This window comes from Trachemys scripta, chromosome 10, assembly GCF_013100865.1.
Source record: "Trachemys scripta elegans isolate TJP31775 chromosome 10, CAS_Tse_1.0, whole genome shotgun sequence".
Classification (NCBI taxonomy): Eukaryota; Metazoa; Chordata; order Testudines; family Emydidae; genus Trachemys; species Trachemys scripta.
The window spans coordinates 32,155,104-32,174,618 of NC_048307.1; the positions used below are offsets into that span (position 1 = coordinate 32,155,104).

Genomic DNA, 19,515 nt, shown 5'->3' on the forward strand with positions numbered 1-19,515 from the left:
AACACAGATTACTCCCATTTGTTAAATTAATCCAAAACAGGTGTTCAAATCTGGTTAAGTATGCAATTATGTAATTAAACTCAGCTGTGTAATCAGCATCTTAACTCCCACTGACTCAGACTCACTGCTCAAAAGAGGTTTCTTATTTGAAAAACCATTTACATGTTATACTTTGGAATCCCCAGCATGTAATATGTCTCAAAAGCTTGAATGAACAGCTGTTGGACTGTCACCACTTTATATCTTAAAGTATCAGGGGGTAGCCGTGTTAGTCTGTATCTACAAAAACAACAAAGAGTCTGGTGGCACCTTAAAGACTAACAGATTTATTTGGGCATAAGCTTTCGTGAGTAAAAACCTCACTTCTTCGGATGTCCGAAGAAGTGAGGTTTTTACTCACGAAAGCTTATGCCCAAATAAATCTGTTAGTCTTTAAGGTGCCACCAGACTCTTNGGCACCTTAAAGACTAACAGATTTATTTGGGCATAAGCTTTCGTGAGTAAAAACCTCACTTCTTCGGACATCCGAAGAAGTGAGGTTTTTACTCACGAAAGCTTATGCCCAAATAAATCTGTTAGTCTTTAAGGTGCCACCAGACTCTTTGTTGTTATCTTAAAGTAGACTCTCTCAGCCCAGGGGAGCCCCAGACTAGTCCAAACGGTGCAGGCACAGAAGAGAGAAGCTCCATGGCCTTGCAGTCATGAGATCCCCTACTGCAAGTACGCTTCTGCTCCTGTGGGTAGCGGTTGTAGGTGGCTCCCCATGAAGCTCTCTCTCAAGGATGCAGCTTTCTGGTGAGTGAGGGAATGGGAATGGAGGGCCACCAGGGGAAAGGAGCTAAAAATTATGACGGAGAATACCACCAAAAAAGAACAAACAACAAGGGGGGGAAAGGGAGAGAAAAGGAGACACGATGGTAACTGCACAGGGCATGGCACAATGGGACAGGCACCAACAAATCCACACAGCCCAAGAAGGGCTCCTAGGCCATAAGGCTGGGAACCAATTCCTTAGCAGAGGATTTCACACACTTACAGATTTAGTCCACATTACAAACTGACCATCTTCAAATTTCTAAGTGGAGATAAAAGATTAGAATCAGTCACAGGTCAAAGTGAAGAAGAGCATGGAATGGAACCTGCAAAGCAACCCCCTATGGCCCTGCCTTTTGCTAGGGAATGCCCAATTTTCAAATATCAGCACACAACAGCGTGTGCTTTCCATACAACAGGGTAGGTTGCCAGTGCCGCAGCCAGAAGACACATTCACTCATCACTGTGGGATTTGACTCTACCCCTCTGCTGCAGCTGCACTCCTGTGATGTAATTGTGAATGAAACATGCTATTTAAATCATTAAAATGTTTACAATTAACTCTCTGCCTTTCATCAGTCAATCCCCCTTCATCTCTCCAGGTTTTCTTCCCTTTTCTCCCTTTAGCCTTTAAGAAAGCAATGTACCACTAAATTTCAAGAATGACTAATAACTTACCCTGTACTAGGTATAGCTACCCTCCAAGCTTCTCCTTTCAAATTACCTGTAGAGCAGCTGTTGAGCTCAAACCTCTCATTTGTTTTCATGTCACTCTGCTGGATGGATTAGCTCACTTTCCATGGTCTGAAACTAGGGTGACCAGACGTCCCGATTTTATCCTGATATTTGCTTGTTTGTCCTGCGTCCCGACCGAACATCGGTCAGGACACTGGACAAAAACAATTTTGCCCTCCGCTCCAGCGCACAGGCAGAGCCCCAAGGGGCTCTCGCTCCCCCCGCCCCGACTCCACCCCTTCCGTCCCCCATTGGATCCCTCCCCAAATCCCCGCCCCCTCACTGCCCCATTGGATCCCGAGCCGGGCCCGGGGAGGAGACGCCCCTGTGCAGCAGCCTAGGCACAAGAGCCATGGCTGGCCGGGGCCGGGAGTGCTGCAGTGTAGCGTGGAGGCTGCTCCAGCCCTGCAGCCCACGGGGCAGCGCGGTGGGTCCGGGGGCAGCACGGAGCAGGCAGGGCCCAGGTGGGCGGCACGACCTGGGAGCGTGGGCCACCCACCGGAGACACGCGGTGGAGAGGGGCTGCGGGGGCAAGACTTGTCCCAGGCGGGGCGCCCAGGGGCGAGGAGCCGGCTGGGGTCCCCCAAACCGATAAACTTCCCTGCTGCTGCTGGGGAGCCCTGCGCCACTCCCGCTCGGCTGCACTCCAGCGGCTCGCCCTGCCAGGAAGGAGCCGCTGGAGCGCAGCCAAGCAGGAGAGGTGCGGGGCTCCCCGCTGGTGGCAGGACGCGCCGCATGTGCCTGGGGCAGGCTGGGAGGCTCCGCGGGGAAGGCCGTGCACGCGGCCGGGGCACTGTGTGCGGTCCGGCAGCATGGCTGCGGCCTGCTAATGCCCCTGCCCCCTGCGAAACTGCTTTTTTTTTTTGCTCCGCCCCCTCCCCCCCGTGTCCCGATATTTCATCCCTGTGATCTGTTCACCCTATCTGAAACACTGAGCCATCATGCCTCTACCTACAGTAATATCCCACATGATGCCAGTTTTGCCTCATCCCTGAATAATGCATCATGGGCAAGTAACTTTTTCTAGATCTGAGACTCAAGTACAGTTTGTTTACATCTTTCCCAGATGGAGAAATCTGTCTGAAACACAACTTGCCATTTTAGGAACTAAACGCAGTGTTTTCACATACCTTAAGGGTGAAACATTTCTGTATGCAGGACAAAATGTTTGAAACTATAGAACATGATTGACAGGATGAAAAAATAGACAGCTTCCACAAACTGTTCTCTGTGTAAAAAGTTACATTCTCTCAAGCAGCATTCTTTTCCCACTTGATGTCTCCCACAACCACCCATGATCTGCTGCCATTTTTCTTGAGGTTTTGCTGCATTCTACATGTGTCCATGTGGAGCCTCACTGAACTCACTAGGGACCCATCTGCAGAATCAGGGCCTGACTGGGCCAAATTCTGCCCTGCTGATGTCAATGCTTGGAGAGCACCAAGTACGGCCAACTTGAAATCTGCAAGAAACTTTGCAAAAATCAAAAAGAATTTTTCCTCTCCAAAAAGACAAGCAGCAAAGTCACTTTGAAACACCCACAACACTAGGGCTGTACTAAACTTTTGCTCTGAATAGCTATTTGGGCAAAAGCCTGGAATTTAGCTTCAGACAAATAATATTTTGAATACATACTGGAAGCCAAATAGTCACAAGGCAAAACTCCATCAGCCACTTTAACCCATCTCCCTGTCAGTTATAACGATAGCTCAGGATGGTGAGGAGGAGGATGGTTCTGAGGAGACACTGCTCCTTTTTGCCCACCCCCCCCCCCCCCCCCCCCGTGGCATGAGTCACTTCTCACCTCCTTATTGTCAATTTGCATCCAAGTGCCACGTCCATCACTCCCTCACTGGCATTCTGTTTCATCTTCCTTGCAAAAAGCAACAAAGAGTCCTGTGGCACCTTATAGACTAACAGATGTATTGGAGCATAAGCTTTCGTGGGTGAATACCCATTTCGTCAGATGCATGTAATGGAAAGTTCCAGAGGCAGGTATAAATATGCAGGCAAGAATCAGACCATGCCCCAAAGAGAACAAAGGACCCTGGTAGTGCATTAAGCTGTATCTAGAGTTTGTTTCCTGTGAGGTCGTTCATTTCTCACTCTTCTCATTTTGTCACTGGCACCAAACTTCTCTTGAAAGCAGCACATATCTCATCCAAGAGACTTATCTTAACCCTCTACTGCAGGTGAACAACATAAACCAGAGAGCATTCACAGCAAGTGTTTTAAGCTTCTCAGAGTGGTATTCCACTTCATATCTTAGAAAGTAATGCATTTGCCATTTTGTAAGAGAACAGTCATCCTGTCTGGAATAGTTCTCATTATGATCATGTGTTCAAATTGTGAGACATTTGCTGGTTTTCCCCCCTGAAGTGGGTCAATGGGCATAGTAAGTTACTAAAATCAAATAGGAACGTAGCATTACCTCAGCAGGAATATGAGGGTGACTGACTACTGGTTATTACTACTAACTTCCTGGTACATCAAACAATCAGATGTCATACATGCAAGTGCCATTTACTGCCCTGCAGACTACGCAGCTTCAGTCCAATGCCACTTGTTCGGCTGATTATTTTTTTAGTATGAGTGGTCTATCTGTAATAGTCAGCAACTTAACGGTATCTGTATTGATTACTGCAGAAACTATTCAACCCACACCTCATTCATCCACAGGTGGTATAATCGGCAATGAAAGTGTAGTGACTTCTCCACACTTCCCAAAGATTAAATAGCAGAGGTTTCTGCGGGGTCTCTCATTACTAAAACTAGTTCCTTGTCAAAACACACCGTGGTGCACTTATTAATATATTAAATATGATTTTAAATTAAAACTAAAGCTACAATTGTTGGGGGTGGGGGAGAAAGGGTGTCACGTGGCATATAGAAAAGGTGGCTGCCTGACTCCTGGTCTTTTCAACCCCCCACCCCACACTAATCCTCGTCAATTAAGGGTTCCCAAGTATATAAACCATAACTTTCTCTGAAATGTATTAATTAGATGAGGGGGACCCTATCTGTTGTGTTATCATGCATAGGTGCTGACTTCGTGGGTGCTCCGGGGCTGTAGCACCAACGGGGAAAAATTAGTGGGTGCTCTGCACCCACTGGCAGCCAAGCTCTCCTCACCCCCCGCCCCACCTCCTCCTCTGCCTCCCCCCCGAGCGCACCGTCTCCCCGCTCCTCCGCCTACCCCCCAGCCGCCACCAAACAGCTGTTTGGCGGCGTAGCAAACTCCGGGGGGGGGGGAACATGGCACGCTCAGGGGAGGAGGTGGGGCCGGGATTTGGGGAAGGAGTTGGAATAGGGGTAGGGAGGGGGCAGAGTTGGGGCAGGGAAGGGGTTGGAATGGGGGCAGGGCTGGGCTGCATGGAAGGGGTGGAGTGAGGGTGGGGCCAGGGGCATAGGGTAGGGTCGAGCACCCAGAGGAAAAGGGGGAAGTCAGCGCCAATGTTATCATGGATCCAGCTGGGAAAAACAAATGCCAAATGACCCATGCCTGCTAAGCCCAAGGAAACCCAGCTGTCTCTCACCCTGGACTTTGCAGCTATGAGGACTTTGAAACTACTAAATTTGATTTTTTTAATCTCAAGACATACATGAGCTCTCTAATGATGTGGGAGAAGTCAAAGCTCGTTTGATCTATTTAGATAATGAAGAAAGAAGAACTGCCATAGAAAAGAGGAAAATTAAAATGGAGAATGCTTCATTAAGGCAAAGAGTAACCAATCTTGAGGAGAAACAAGAAAATATTGAAAACAGATTACAAAAATAATTTATGGTTACTAGCATAGACAGTTTGACTTCTGTATTGCGGGGGGAGCAGCTCCTGTCATGGCAATGGAGCTGCGTGGGGGAGGCAAATTCCATACCTGCCCCCCACAAGCCTCAGACATTACCCCCCCTCACCTTCCCCCCAAAACACCCATGGTTACTAGGTGTCCTTGAAGCATGGGGAAGGAAAAAACATGATCAGTTTGCTCCAGAACATAATCTGAGATACTAGGTTTGGATCCCAGTTTGCCTCCTCTGGAGACTGAAAGGGGTCATTAAGTGGCAGGGGCAGCAGGAGAGAGACCAAGAGACCAATAATAACCACAAGCCCACCATCTTTAAACTGCAAAGATTTAATGACAAAGTTAAGCTGATGACTGCTCCCAGGCAAAAATGAACTCTTAAGTATAAAGATTTTAAATTTTCTTTGTATCCAGACTTGTCTGTGAATTTAAGCAAGAAGAGAGCACCACTAAATAGCATCAAATGAGCTCTTCTGGGATCAGATATTACATACATCCTCAAATATCCTACAATCTTCATAATGAAGCAGACACACACTGTGAAATACTTCAAAACCCCAGCAGATACTTGGCAAGCACTATAGGAATTGAGAGCAGACCTCACTACAGATATCAACATGATCCTCTGATAAAGGAAAATAAATGGAGAATATAAGCCCTGGAGAAAAGGAACTGTGATTGGGAAAACTAGGCAACTCAAATACACATATTTGATATATTTAATAGCATTACAGGGTATAATTATCTTTAGTATAGGTTGATAATAAATACTTTCAATATATTGATAAACCAACAAAAATATATACGTTAATAACTATATTACTCTTATCTCCTTATATTTATAGCTATATTTATAAGTATACTCATATGTTTATAATATATATGTATGAATATATTGGCACCATAACTGTTTACTTGCATGTTAGTTGTGATATGGCCACTTGCATATTTATTGTTACGTTTCTACCCATACTTAAAGTTTATATACATTAAAATACGTGTATGGTGGTAATATATTCAGATTTGTTTGCAAACATATCATTTGTGTCACTTCACGTTAATCTTTTTCCATTAGTCTACTGGTATAAATATTTATATACCATATCCATATTGGTATTTATATACTATATGCTATTACTTATGCATTCATATCTATGAAGCTATAGGTTTAATTCATTTATACACCTTGGCACATCTAAGTATTTTGGTAAACATAGGTATATTTCTGGCAGATTCCTAATAAATTCATATTGCAGGGGTGAGGGGGAGGGTGGGTGCAGGCATACACCATGTGAGATCTGAATGTGCCTGTACTGGAAATCTGGGATGTCATGGGTAAGGCAGGTAGTATTTGCATGGAGAGGAACTCAGAGGCTGTCAATCTATTGGGCATCAATTAGCATCTGAACAACCACTGATTTTTCATGAATTCTATTAAGTTTTGTTCCTGGAACATACTGCGGGCTTAATGGACCCTCCAAGAGAATCAAAACTCTGAGGCATGTAATCAAATGGATGTCATATAGCTTCCTTTCAGGAGACCCATTTAAGGAATGAAGATGCAGACAGAATTAAAAAACTATGGGTGGGGCATTACTATCACATCTCTTTCAGAAGCAAGGGAGTTGTGATACTAATCCACAAGAGTTTAACTCTTCAATCTAGGGCTTGGCTACACTTGCAAGTTAGAGTGCATTAAAGCAGCCCCGGGCGCCCTAACTCCTGAGGTGTCCATACTGGCAAGGCATGTACAGCGCCTGGACTCTGCAGCTGGAGCTACGGCGACCAGAGAGAAAAGTGTGAAAAATCGTGACAGAGGATGGGGAGGGGGAGGGGGTAATAGAAGCCCATATAAAAAAAACCCTAAATATCGGGACTGTCCCTATAAAATCGGGACATCTAGTTACCCTAGCTGGAGCGCTCCTGGTAATCCACCTCCATGAGAAGCATAAAGCTTGCTGCGCTCTGGCTGAAACGCCCGGGCGTTAATGTGGACAAAGTGTTGCATTACTGCGCTGTGATTGGCCTCCGGAAACATCCCATAATCCCCTGAAGTCAAGTGGCCACTCTTCTCATTGTTTTGAAATCAGCTGCAAGCATGTGGATATCCCCTTTCAAAGCCCCATTTCTGACAGCCAGCATGCTTATCTGCTCCGGGACAAAGCAAACCATTACTGTGGAATGCTGCTGCTGTGACTGTGTGGGAGGGGAGGAGAGGGGGGAGGGGGGTCTGCTGCTGTCTGAACTTACAAGACAGCATGCTGACACGTGCTCAGCCCCCCAAAACACACTGTCTCTCCCCCCACATACACACAACACACTCCCTATCACACTTCACCACCACCCCATATGAAAAGCATGTTGCAGCCACTTGCACACTGGGATAGCTACCACAATGCACTGCGCTTTGTGGCACTGCAAGAGCTACTAATGATGCCACGCCAGTGCACTTGCAGCTGACAGTGTAAACACATGGCAGCGCTTTCCCTGCTGCGGTCTCTGAAGGCTGGTTTAACTCCCAGCGCTCTACATCTGCAAGTGTAGCCAAGCTCCTAGTCAGTCATGGTCAGATCCAGAGGGCAGGTACATAATAGCTGAAAATATTTTCAATACTAAGAGGATAATTTGTGGGGAGTGTATATAATCCTAGTGGTGGGAACACACCCTTTAGCACAGAAATAACTGACATTTTCATAGAGCTGATGGCCCAGTGGAGCTAGGAGGAGAATGGAATGCTGTCATGGATGAGAGAGACAAATCTGTGTTCCAGGTGAAAATCTCAGGCCTGTGCAAACCATCCATTATCTCTACTGAAGTATATTGGACTAGTGAGTATTTGGAGACTGAAGCACCCTACAAAGCGTGACTACACACATTTCTCCACGGTTCATGCCTCCTATTCCAGATCCGATTTGTTTATGAAATTTAAGGTGCTAGCTCCTACGTGCCTGGAGGCTCAAGTCAGTAATATCATCATCTCTGATCATGCTCCAATTTCTCTTCACATAGATAGTGGTCATAGTGCTACAAGAGCCTCAAGATGGAAGTTAAACACACATCTCCTTAATAAAGACCCTACATTTCTTCAGATGATTGAAACTTCCATTACCAACTTCCGGAAGGAAAATACAAATACTGTCTCCTCTACTCCAACTTTATGGGAAGCACTGAAGGCTATCTTAAGGGGAGAATGCATAAAATTTGCATCTGAGAAGAAAGAAAGAAATTACTTAGTTCTTTAACAGAGGAGGCTGCTAAGGTTTTGTGTACGCTGGCCAGTGAAAAATAAAACTTTTGTCCTTCAAAGGTGTTTAAAAAAAAAAACCCCACCCCGAAAGACAAAAGTTTTGTCTGAGGACAAGCACTGATGTGAACAGTGCTTTATCGGCAGGAGCACTCTCCTGCTGACAACGGTAACGCCACTCGCTAACACCGCTCATTGGGGGTGGAAATTTGTCGTTGGCGGGAGAGCTCTCTCCTGCAGACAAACAGCGGCTACACTGTGCGCCTTTTAGCAGCACTGCTGTAGTGGTACAGCCCTGTCACAAAAAGCTGCGCAGTGTAGACATAGCCTAAGTGTGGGGAAAAAAAACAAAGATGATCCTTAGAATAATGAGCTTCTGCACTCTCTCATTGCCTCAGAATACAAATACAACGAACGTATGTTCACCCAGATTGAATTCATGCTTACAGAATTAAACAGCGGCATTAAGAATGCGTGGATAAAGCGAGCAAACTCCTTGCGAGGAAAATTAAAATGGCTTTATCCAGTAACACTACATCCTCTTTGCTACAGGACAACAGTCATTCTGTACTAGAACCTGATAAAATTAACAGTATAAAGACTTTTATGCACCCCTTCATACATCTCACAGCAAGTTCAATTCCAATCTATTTGACCAATTCTGACAAATGGTGTTATCTCCTCCACTTTTCAGTTAACTCAAGGAATGTGTCTGGGGTACCCTCGATTGCCTCTATTATTTGATATAGCCATGGAATCATGAGCAGCATATATCAGACACTCACCCCTCCACTGAAGGAATTACCATTTGGGGTAAAGAGAACAAGATTAGCCTATACCTGGATGATATTCTGCTCGCTCTCAAAAATCCTTCCTCTTCGATTCTACCTGCAGTAACCTACTTCAGTGAGATCCCAGATTTTGGATAAACTGGAACAAGTCTCAAGTGACGGACATTTCTTGTAGACCAAATCCATCTCAAATACAATCATTCTCCTTTCATTCATGCAAAGAGATAACCTATTTAGGCATCAGGATATGCTCTGATTTATCAAAGATAGTATCTGCAAACATGAATGTCATACTCACAGAAGTGACAAAAGACATTGAGAAATGGCATTCACTACCAATATATTTATTGGGAAAGGTAGAAGCTATTAAAATGAATGTAGGACCAAGATTAACGTATATGTTTATTTTAATTCCACTTAAATTTCCTGCTTCACCTTTCACAAGAGTAGAGTTGTACAACAATTTTTATGGAATACAAAGACACCATGGATAACCCACAAGATACTTAAGAAATCATGGCAAAATGGAGGGCAGGGGATTACCTGATTTGCAATTTATATCACCTGGCTTTTCAATTAATATTTTTAATAAGATTGTTCTGTCCCACTAACTCTTCCAAAACCCAATGTGAGTTGAGATTGAAGAAAAATTAGTTAACCCCTTGGGAGCTCTCTCTCGGCACTTCCATTTTTAAAATGGTTGCCTACACCTTTAAGGAAAAACTATTTACCTCATCTGGGAGTGTTTTTCAGAAAATCAAGTTGATTGCCACTTCTAATCTCACCAACTCTCCTTCCATGCCAATCTGAATAATCCTCATTTAAATTTGCTAAATTTGCAGCCTTTTGCAGCGTGCAGTCATGTGTTCCTTTCAGAAAAAAGTTGTAGTTTTTAAAAAGAATTAGTAAGAAGTTGTGATTTCACACATACACACTCTGGTCATTTCTTAACACGTTAAAGGATTTTTCTCCCTATTAGGACCAAGTCTGCAAGTGTGAAGTTGTAAAAATTAAATTGATTTTGGTTATCCATTTGAGGGAGGAGGAGCACAAAGCCCCTACCCCCCAATAAAATGGCCAAATAGAGAGAGTGGATTAATGAAAATGATTTTAAATGAAAAATAATTTATTTTAAACTGTTATTTTTGATTTTATTTAAATAATAAGTTTCTCTTTCTAAAAATAAACCTGCTTAAATTGAAATCTGAGTTTAATACAAAATATGTTAAGGACTAAACTTACTATATCTTAAAACATTTAAATAACAAATAAATATGCTGAATCCATGAGCATCTACCATGAACTCTAAGGCCTGGTCCACACTAACCCCCCACTTCGAACTAAGATACGCAACTTCAGCTACGTGAATAATGTAGCTGAAGTCGAAGTACCTTAGTTCCAACTTACCGCGGGTCCAGACGCGGCAGGCAGGCTCCCCCATCGACTCGCGTACTCCTCTAGCGGAGCAGGAGTACCGGCGTCGACGGCGAGCACTTCTGGGATCGATTTATCGTGTCTAGACAAGATACGATAAATCGATCCCAGAAGATCAATTGCTTACCGCCGGACCCGGAGGTAAGTATAGACCTACCCTTAGAGTTAAAGGCTGTTTGTCTATATAAAGAAAGAATCAGTGGAAAAACATCCAACTTTTGAGGTCAAACTTTATAAATAATGCACAATAGCTCAGCCTAAAGTTACACTCATTTTCAAGAGACTTAGGCAAGTAAGAATTTATGCTCCAGTCAGGAGTGATGGAAGCTCCCTAAAAGTGGGGAGGCCCCATGCCATCCCTTCCCCCTGAACCCATCCTCCCGCACCACCCCTTTCCCCTGAACCGCCTGCTTGCCCTTACAGCCAGTAAAAAGTGATGGGGCCATGCCCGCTGGCCCCAGTCACTTTCATATGGGCATATTTAAAATTTTTCTCAGGCTGACTTGAAATAATCCTTTTAATTCACTGATTACAGTTAATCCCTCTGTTTCTTTAATAACTCATTTAGTTGTAAATGTTAAACATGTTTTGATAAGAGAAGTTTACATATGCAAAACATTTAAGATTGTTTTGTTTAATAAAAATAAATTGTATATGTTGTGTTGAATTAAATTCCATTTACCATCACCATCCCTAATGTAGCTTGACACAATTTACAAGCAAAAAGTTAATTAGCTAGTAAATGAGCAATATATCATTCACTATTTTCTAACATACTAAAAATGTGCAATTAATAAGAACCTGAAAATATTAAGCTATAATTGCTTAAATCAATGTAAATAGTGTACCTCCTAAGTAGCAAAAAGATTATCAAATCTAGTGTAAAGGCACTATTTAGCTGTAAATCAACGTTTTAATGGTTATATCAACCAATGAGAATGCACCTTTCTCTAGGCAATCACTGAACTATAAATAGAAATGTTGATTACAATCAATTATTTAAATTGAGGCTTTCCACTTGGTGATTTAAATCAATGCACCCTGAATAGAATGTAACAAACCAGCCAGAAAACCAAGTTTTGAGTGCTAAACAACAGGGTGTTTTTTTCAGCAAGATAGAAAGCACTTGGAGGCAGTGGCTTACAAGGAAAGTGCCTCCTCAGCATTGCTATGTGTCACAGTCATCTAAAATGAATTAATTCAATCCAAGGAAAGAAAGAGGATTAGAACACTTAAATTGTGACTCTGCAGAAAGAAGTAAGAAAATGTGATAAATTGACTAATGAATGCTGATAAGCTGGGCAAGTGTTTAACATTTTGAATTCTAACACTGTGAGCAGGTTGTGTGAACGCAATTTTTTACTGAACCCTCCCCATCGCCCACTCCAAACTCCCTTAGCCAGTACCAAATGGCTGAGGCCATCACGCAGCAGAAAGCAGGAGACTGCAGGAATTGTTTTGGTTATAAATCACAATCACAGTAGATATTAGGGAACCTCTCTCACAGAGGAGAAGGGACAATTTGGGAGGAGAAAATCTTCATCTTTAACATATGGAAGTTCAGCCCATGGAGATGAAAGTTCCCAGTACTGCAACGTTCCACCTTGCGCTGAACAGCCTTATCAAGCCGGACCTTAAAGACAAAGGCAGCTGCAACCAATCTGATTCATACCAGCTAAACACAGCCCTCAGCTCCCTGGTCAGTTGTCAAGGGTGGCCATCCACCGGACACAACATCGTCAATTTACCATTGCATCCTTTCCCTAGAACAGTGGTTCTTAAACTTTTTTTTCCGCAGACCACTTGAAAATTGCTGAGGGTCTCGGCGGACCTCTTAATGAACTTTCCAAATGTTGTTTGCACCGTTAGGTAACTGTTGTAAAGCGCTTTGGATAAAAGTGCTATATAAAACCTTAATTATTAACTTTTTTTGTTCTACAAATAAAAGCATACAACTCATATTTTAATATCAGTAGTCTTACCTTTCTAATGAGATGGATGTGCCCTCTCCCTCCCGCCGCGGCAGCCCCCAAGCTGGGGCTGGAAAGGAGCGGGGGGGTTTCTCTCCCTCGCCACAGTAGCCCCAGAGCTGGGGCTCGGAAGAAGGGAGGTCTCTCCCTGGCAGCCGCAGTCGTGGAGCTGGGGAAAGTTGCCTCTTTCTCTCGCCACTGCAGCCCTGCACGTCCCAAATTCCCCCCACCCCCTCTTTTCATCCCACTTCCCTCTCCCACCTACTCCCTAATCCCCCCAAGGCCACCGCCTCACCTTACATGTGCATTTTCTCCAGGGTCCAGGCACCTAATTAGAGGAGCCAAGCCTGCTCGGCTCCACTAATTAGGAGGGTGGCCTTCATTCACTCGTGTGCGGCTGCCCAGGTCCACCTTATCCATGGACCACCTGAATGGAGCTCGCGGACCACAGTCTGAGAACCTGTGCTCTAGAATCAAATCTATTCCCTTCTCCAGGTGTGCAGCAGGCACATTACACAAGTAACATTGTTACAAGGTGTGTTTCCTTGTATACACACAAATCCTTCCAATCTCATCATTCAAGCCATTTTTTAAAATGTAGGAACAAAAAGTCATCATTTTGTCCTTCTGCTCCAAAGATCTTTAGTGCACAAGGTTAAAAACAAGCTGCCACAATTTGTATTAGACATTAGCTGCACTGGCTTGATGGAATTAAATGAACTATTCTTGGCTCCAAAGTCAATAAAACGGAGCTTCCAGACTTTGGTTTCAGAGCGTGCAGCTAAGAACAATTTATCTAAATCATTGCTTCATATGAGGGGAAAAACAAGCTGCTAACACACATCACTGCACTAATGGACCTTTCCACAAGCACTGAAAAGCCCAGGCTTGGCTGTCATTATGCAGTCATTTAAGTGAATGGACAAAAGGGGACTCATTGGCCCTGTGGATTACTACCATAGCCTTTCGCCAATGTTAGAAGAGAGCTTGCTAGAGGAATCCTAGCCAATAATGCACATTTGAGTAAATATAAAAAATAAAATTACAAAATTCAACACAATATTCAAGAGACCTGGAACAGCCTGGAACTCTGCAGATCAGTACTGCAGTACAAAAGCAGAGCTACAGTATAAACAGGTCCTCGATTTCTATAGCGCCCTAAAAAAAACTACACTCAGTGTTACGGTTGCAAGCAATGCACTCAAAAGACAAGTGGCAATATGGAGGTTGCCTGTGCCACCTTTATTCTATCTCTATGTGTATGCATTTCAATATACACTAGTTACATCAACATGTACTATTTTTCCATACAACCCCTGCATCAAGCAGTGCACAGACTGTAACGCAGAGGTGAAGGTGGTGGTTACACACAACAATCCCTATTTACCAACATTAAAGCAACTTTCCTCTATGGAAATTAAATATTGGTAATGTTTTAAAAAATTAAAAAAACATAAGAGTTATTCTTATCCTTACTATTAATGAGGGCACCCCACCTTGTTTGGAATGGGCAACAAGGGATGGATCATTTGATGATTACCTGTTCTGTTCATTCCCTCTGGGGCACCTGGCATTGGCCACTATCAGAAGACAGGACATGGACCTTTGGTCTGACCCAGTTTGGCCGTTCTTATGATGTAGGGTGGCTCTTCTTTCCTTGCATTCCCAAAAATGGAAAAACTAAGTAGTCTAAAATGTTTGTCTGAAATCACGTTTTTCAACAGTGAAATGTAGCAGGTTTGGTTACTTCAGTATGTGCCTCAGAGCACATAGCAAACTAATGTAAGAATTTCATTGCCTGTCACTGAACTGGAGTTACTTTTGGCAGGAAACTCAAGTGTTGAACTTGCACATCACACAACAGTTTAATCTGAGAGGAGTACGGCATACATTTGAAACTACCTGGGGAATGTTGGGGAGACTGAATTGCATTCATCAAGTTGAAATTTGGCAAGGAGCTTTGGGCTAACACCTTCACTCATGTGAAAAGTTTTAGACCTCAGTTTTGGATGTCATACAGAATCCAGTTGTATGTAGCGTACTCTGTCAGCCCCCGCTGAGGAACTATAGAGTACCTGGAGATAAAAGAATGAATAAGTGCAGCTTGAAGTTCTGTTAGCTGTATAGAATACCGCTTTCCATATATCAAGCCAAAAGAAACAACTCAGTTAGTTTTGTGTGGTTAGAGGATATCTTTGAAAGTAATTCTTGTGAGTTGAACTGTACTAAAAATAAGTGAGCAATGCCAACTGTTGGAAATTCCTGAAATGAAAACAGTAATGTCTTGGGGCCTGATTCCACGGAACGTTCACCTGACATCTGGGTGGAGGCATACATAGTGTGCTTGTGCAGTACAAACACTGGACCCAGGTTTATTCTCTTCTGATTTTTTATAAGTTGACCGTAAGCATTAGAGATCAAAAAGGCATCTGTAAGTGCAACAAAAGTGCATATCCAAATCAATTGTGTCACTGAATAGAGTGTTATCTTAAGCTTTTATAAAACTTTGCTTTAGGGAGTGTGTTTTCATGGGAGCATTCAGTTTACAGAAAATATGTTAGCAGCAGTCTTGTAGGTTCCATGTCAGTTCAGTCTGAGATAAAGGGCTGTGCTCATTACAGTGTGAATAGTTGTTGATTTCTGAACATCATGGGAAGAATAGAAGAACTTGGGGTGTTTAGTTACTTCTAATGAAACTTTGCAGCTTTAACATTTTTCTAGTAAGTGCTCAAAAGTCAAAAAAAGCCAAAGTTAAGGTTACACACACAACTCTAACCTCTGTCCCTTGTGTATACACTGCGTAGTTCATAATGGCACAGCAATACTTTTTTCCCTCTGGATCACTGCATCTTTCTGTGTATAGGTTGGATGGTGTTCAATAACTGATGGTAGGGGTCATGATAATCTCTGTATTATTCAGGGCCAGAATCCATTTTCAGTTACAGCAGTATAAATCCAGAGTAACTCCATTCTATTTATCTCTTGATCTTATTACTTCTTGTACTTTGACCTTAATTTATGTCAATGGGTACATCTACACAACAAGTAGAAACCTATAGCAGCAGGTCTCAGAGCCCTGCTACAGACTGTAGGCTCCCACTACAGCATTAAAAATAGCTGTGTAGACATTCAAGCTTGGGCTAGAGCTTAGACTCTATCTTAGACCTATCCTTGTAACAAACCCCGATGCCAACTCTGTCCACATATCTATTCAAGTGACATCATCATAGGACCTAATCACATCAGCCATACCATTAGGGGCTCGTTCACCTGCACATCTACCAATGTGATATATGCCATCATGTGCCAGCAATGCCCCTCTGCCATGTACATTGGCCAAACCGGACAGTCTCTACGCAAAAGAATTAATGGACACAAATCTGACATCAGGAATCAAAATACTCAAAAACCAGTGGGAGAACACTTTAACCTGTCTGGTCATTCAGTGACAGACCTGCGGGTGGCTATATTACAACAGAAAAACTTCAAAAACAGACTCCAACGAGAGACTGCTGAGCTAGAATTGATATGCAAACTAGACACAATCAACTCCGGTTTGAATAAGGACTGGGAATGGCTGAGCCATTACAAACATTGAATCTATCTCCCCTTGTAAGTATTCTCACACTTCTTAACTGTCTGTACTGGGCTAGCTTGATTATCACTTCAAAAGTTTTTTTTTTTTCTCTTAATTAATTGGCCTCTCAGAGTTGGCAAGACAACTCCCACCTGTTTATGCTCTCTGTATGTGTGTGTGTGTGTGTGTATATATATATATATATATATATATATATCCTCAATATATGTTCCATTCTATATGCATCCGAAGAAGTGGGCTGTAGTCCACGAAAGCTTATGCTCTAATAAATTTGTTAGTCTCTAAGGTGCCACAAGTACTCCTGTTCTTCTTTTAGCTTAGACTCTGAAGTCTAGGGAGAGTGGCAAGTTTCAGAACCTGAGCTCCAACCTGAGCCCGAACATCTATAGAGCTAGTCTGTACACCTGGCCTCTGAGGCTCAGTGCTGTGGATTTCTGTCTGCCATGTAGGTGTACCCAGTGTGACTGAGATGTAAATATGGGCTTCAGTGTGCAGGTTGTAAGGTGCACAGGGAACATAAGAATGGCCATACTGGGTCAGACCAAAGGCCCATCTAGTCCAGTAGCCTGTCTTCTGACAGTGGCCAACGCCAGGTGCTTCAAAAGGAATGAATAGAACAAGTAATCATCAAATGATCCACTCCCATTGCCCATTCCCAGCTTCTGGCAAACAGAGGCTAGGGACACCATCCCTGTCAACTTGGCTAATAGCCATTGATGGGCCTATCTTCCATGAACTTATCTAGTTATTTTTTGAACCTTGTTATAGTCTTGGCCTTCACAACATCCTCTGGCAAAGAGTTCCAGAGGCTGACTGCGTTGTGTGAAGAAATACTTCCTTTTGTTTGTTTTTGTTTTGTCTCAAGTTATGAATAATCTGTTCGTGGCCGTGATCTGCAATTTGTAGCCAGATGAGCAATATGGCTGGGGAGGATGGGAGGAGGACTTGCCTACACACAAATTGGCAATGAAATTAGCTTGAGTGCTTTTAATTAGACTCTTTTGTTATTTATGGAAAGTCTGTAACCAGACACACTTATTGCAAATTAAACAGGTTTATTTCAATTTAGTTTACACAATTTAAACGGAACTGAAATAAACTATTCTTAATCTGAGCATCAGTGCCCAGAGCCGCACAGAGACAGATAGGAGCAATTAAAGACAATTCATGTATTTTAGCCAGGCAAGCGATCACATGTTCAGGCATGAGAGGCATATAGACAAACCAAGCGTTACGGGGTGCCCTACAAACTGCTGAAGCCTGGTGATGGGTGTCTGTGGCCACTTTCCAGAGGGCCCCAAAGAACCAGCTATCCACTGCAGTCCCGCCACTCCCCAGCACATGGGGCAATGTGGGTGCTGCCCCTCCCCACCAAGCCCCATACTGGTAAATTCCACGCCTTCAGGGGCCCTAGTGGCTGGGAAGGACCCTGCACGGGAGAGTCACCAGAAGGGGCCCAGCCCCATAAAAGGGAGTCATGGGAAACCCCCGCCCCCCAAAAAGTTGTAGGGGGATGAGGGAATAGCACTGTCCATTCCCCTCCACACACATACACAAAGTCATAAGGACCAGTCATGACGGGTACAAGCTGTAAGGGGGAGGGCACTACATACAGGAACCCCCCAGTACAAGCTGTAGGGGATGGGGCTAGCCCTATACTACCCCCACACAAAGGGACCCACCCTCCCCCCTGTATGGGCTGTGGGGGTGGGACTAGCCAAGCGCCCCCACACACGCACAGGGACCCCCCCCACTACAGGCTGTGCGGGTGGGGCTAGCCCTGCGCACACGTCCCAACACACAGGGACCCTCCCAGTACAGGCTGTGCGGGTGGGGCTAGCCCTGTGCGCACACACCCCAGACAGGGACCCCCCAAGTACAGCCGGTGGGAGGATGGGGCTAGCCCTGCACCCCCCACGGGGACCCCCCCAAGTACAGCCGGTGGGAGGATGGGGCTAGCCCTGCACCCCCCACCGGGACCCCCCCAGTACAGCCGGTGGGAGGGTGGGGCTAGCTCTGACCCACACACACACAGTCACGCAGGCAGGCCCCCGCCGCAGATTAGGGGCGGGGGTCCCGTACCCCTCCGCGCACGCGCGCGCGCACACACTCACCCTTCGCCACTTGCCAGCCGGCCTCCTACCGGCTCCGCTCCACTCTCTTGGCTCCGCCCCGGGGCGTGTCTCCGCCGGAAGGGATGGGGCTGCGCAAGCATCACTCCGCCCCGCTGAGGGCATGACGCCATTTCCGCTTCTGGTCCCTGAGGTTCTCTGCCCCCGGGGGTTGGTTACCAGGAGTGGGGCGTCTGAGATATGCGCCTGCGCCCACGCGCTCGGGCAGCTGGCGGCCCGCCCCACGAGCGAGCATAGGGCCCTTTAGGGGCGGGCTCGGAGCAGGGCGGGGCCCGAGGTCTGCGTATACCTGCCGCTCTTCCAGCCGTGGCCCCTAGGGCAGCTACTGTGGGGGAGTTCCGCAGGCTAACTTGACTGTGGTTAAAAATAGCCCAAATTTTATCAGCTGCAATAGGATTGCCAAGCCTCCAGGATTAGCCTGGAGTCTCCAGGAATTACAATTATATTTTGTGATGAAATCCCCAGGAATACCTCCCACAAAACTGGCAACCCTCAGCTGGAAGCTCCTTGGGCCCTGGTGGTGCCTGAACAGGAACCTGATTAGCATCTGCACCCACCAAGCGGCACTTCATGCTCAGGCACCTTGGCCGGAGGGGAACAGCTGGGGCAGGCACCACAAAGCAGCAACATGGGTCTGCCCAAGCTGCTGTGGAAGTCGAACTATGTTTTTCCCATCTGTGATCAGCCTGCCACTTGGTGTAAGAAACCTCCGCCCAGCACTGCAGAAATCTTGGCCCCAGACTAATAGCAGTTTAGGAAGCAGGAATGATTTTGTATGAGTGTCTCCGCAGTGCAGAGAACATGCAGCATGGTGCTTGCAAGACAACTGGCCAGTGGTGCAGCACTAACCACACCCCACCCTCTCTACCTGCTACGGGGTTGTGATTAGCAGAGCAGCAAGTCAAACCAGAACCATTTCAAACCAATATTTTTACTTGAACCAGAACTAAATCTGAACCACAATTTTGTCAGTAAAACAAAATTTGGCTTATGGTTAA

The 19,515-nt window shown here is 44.9% G+C and overlaps 1 protein-coding gene across 1 annotated transcript in view; it reads right to left on the reverse strand.

Moving 5' to 3' along the window:
* Nucleotides 1-18,582, reverse strand: part of FAM234A (family with sequence similarity 234 member A) — a gene marked incomplete in the record, with an annotated part of 54,847 nt that extends 36,265 nt beyond the window's left edge. Inside the window, 1 exon segment of the mRNA XM_034784015.1 lies at nt 18,500-18,582.
* Nucleotides 18,583-19,515: the final 933 nt, after the last annotated feature.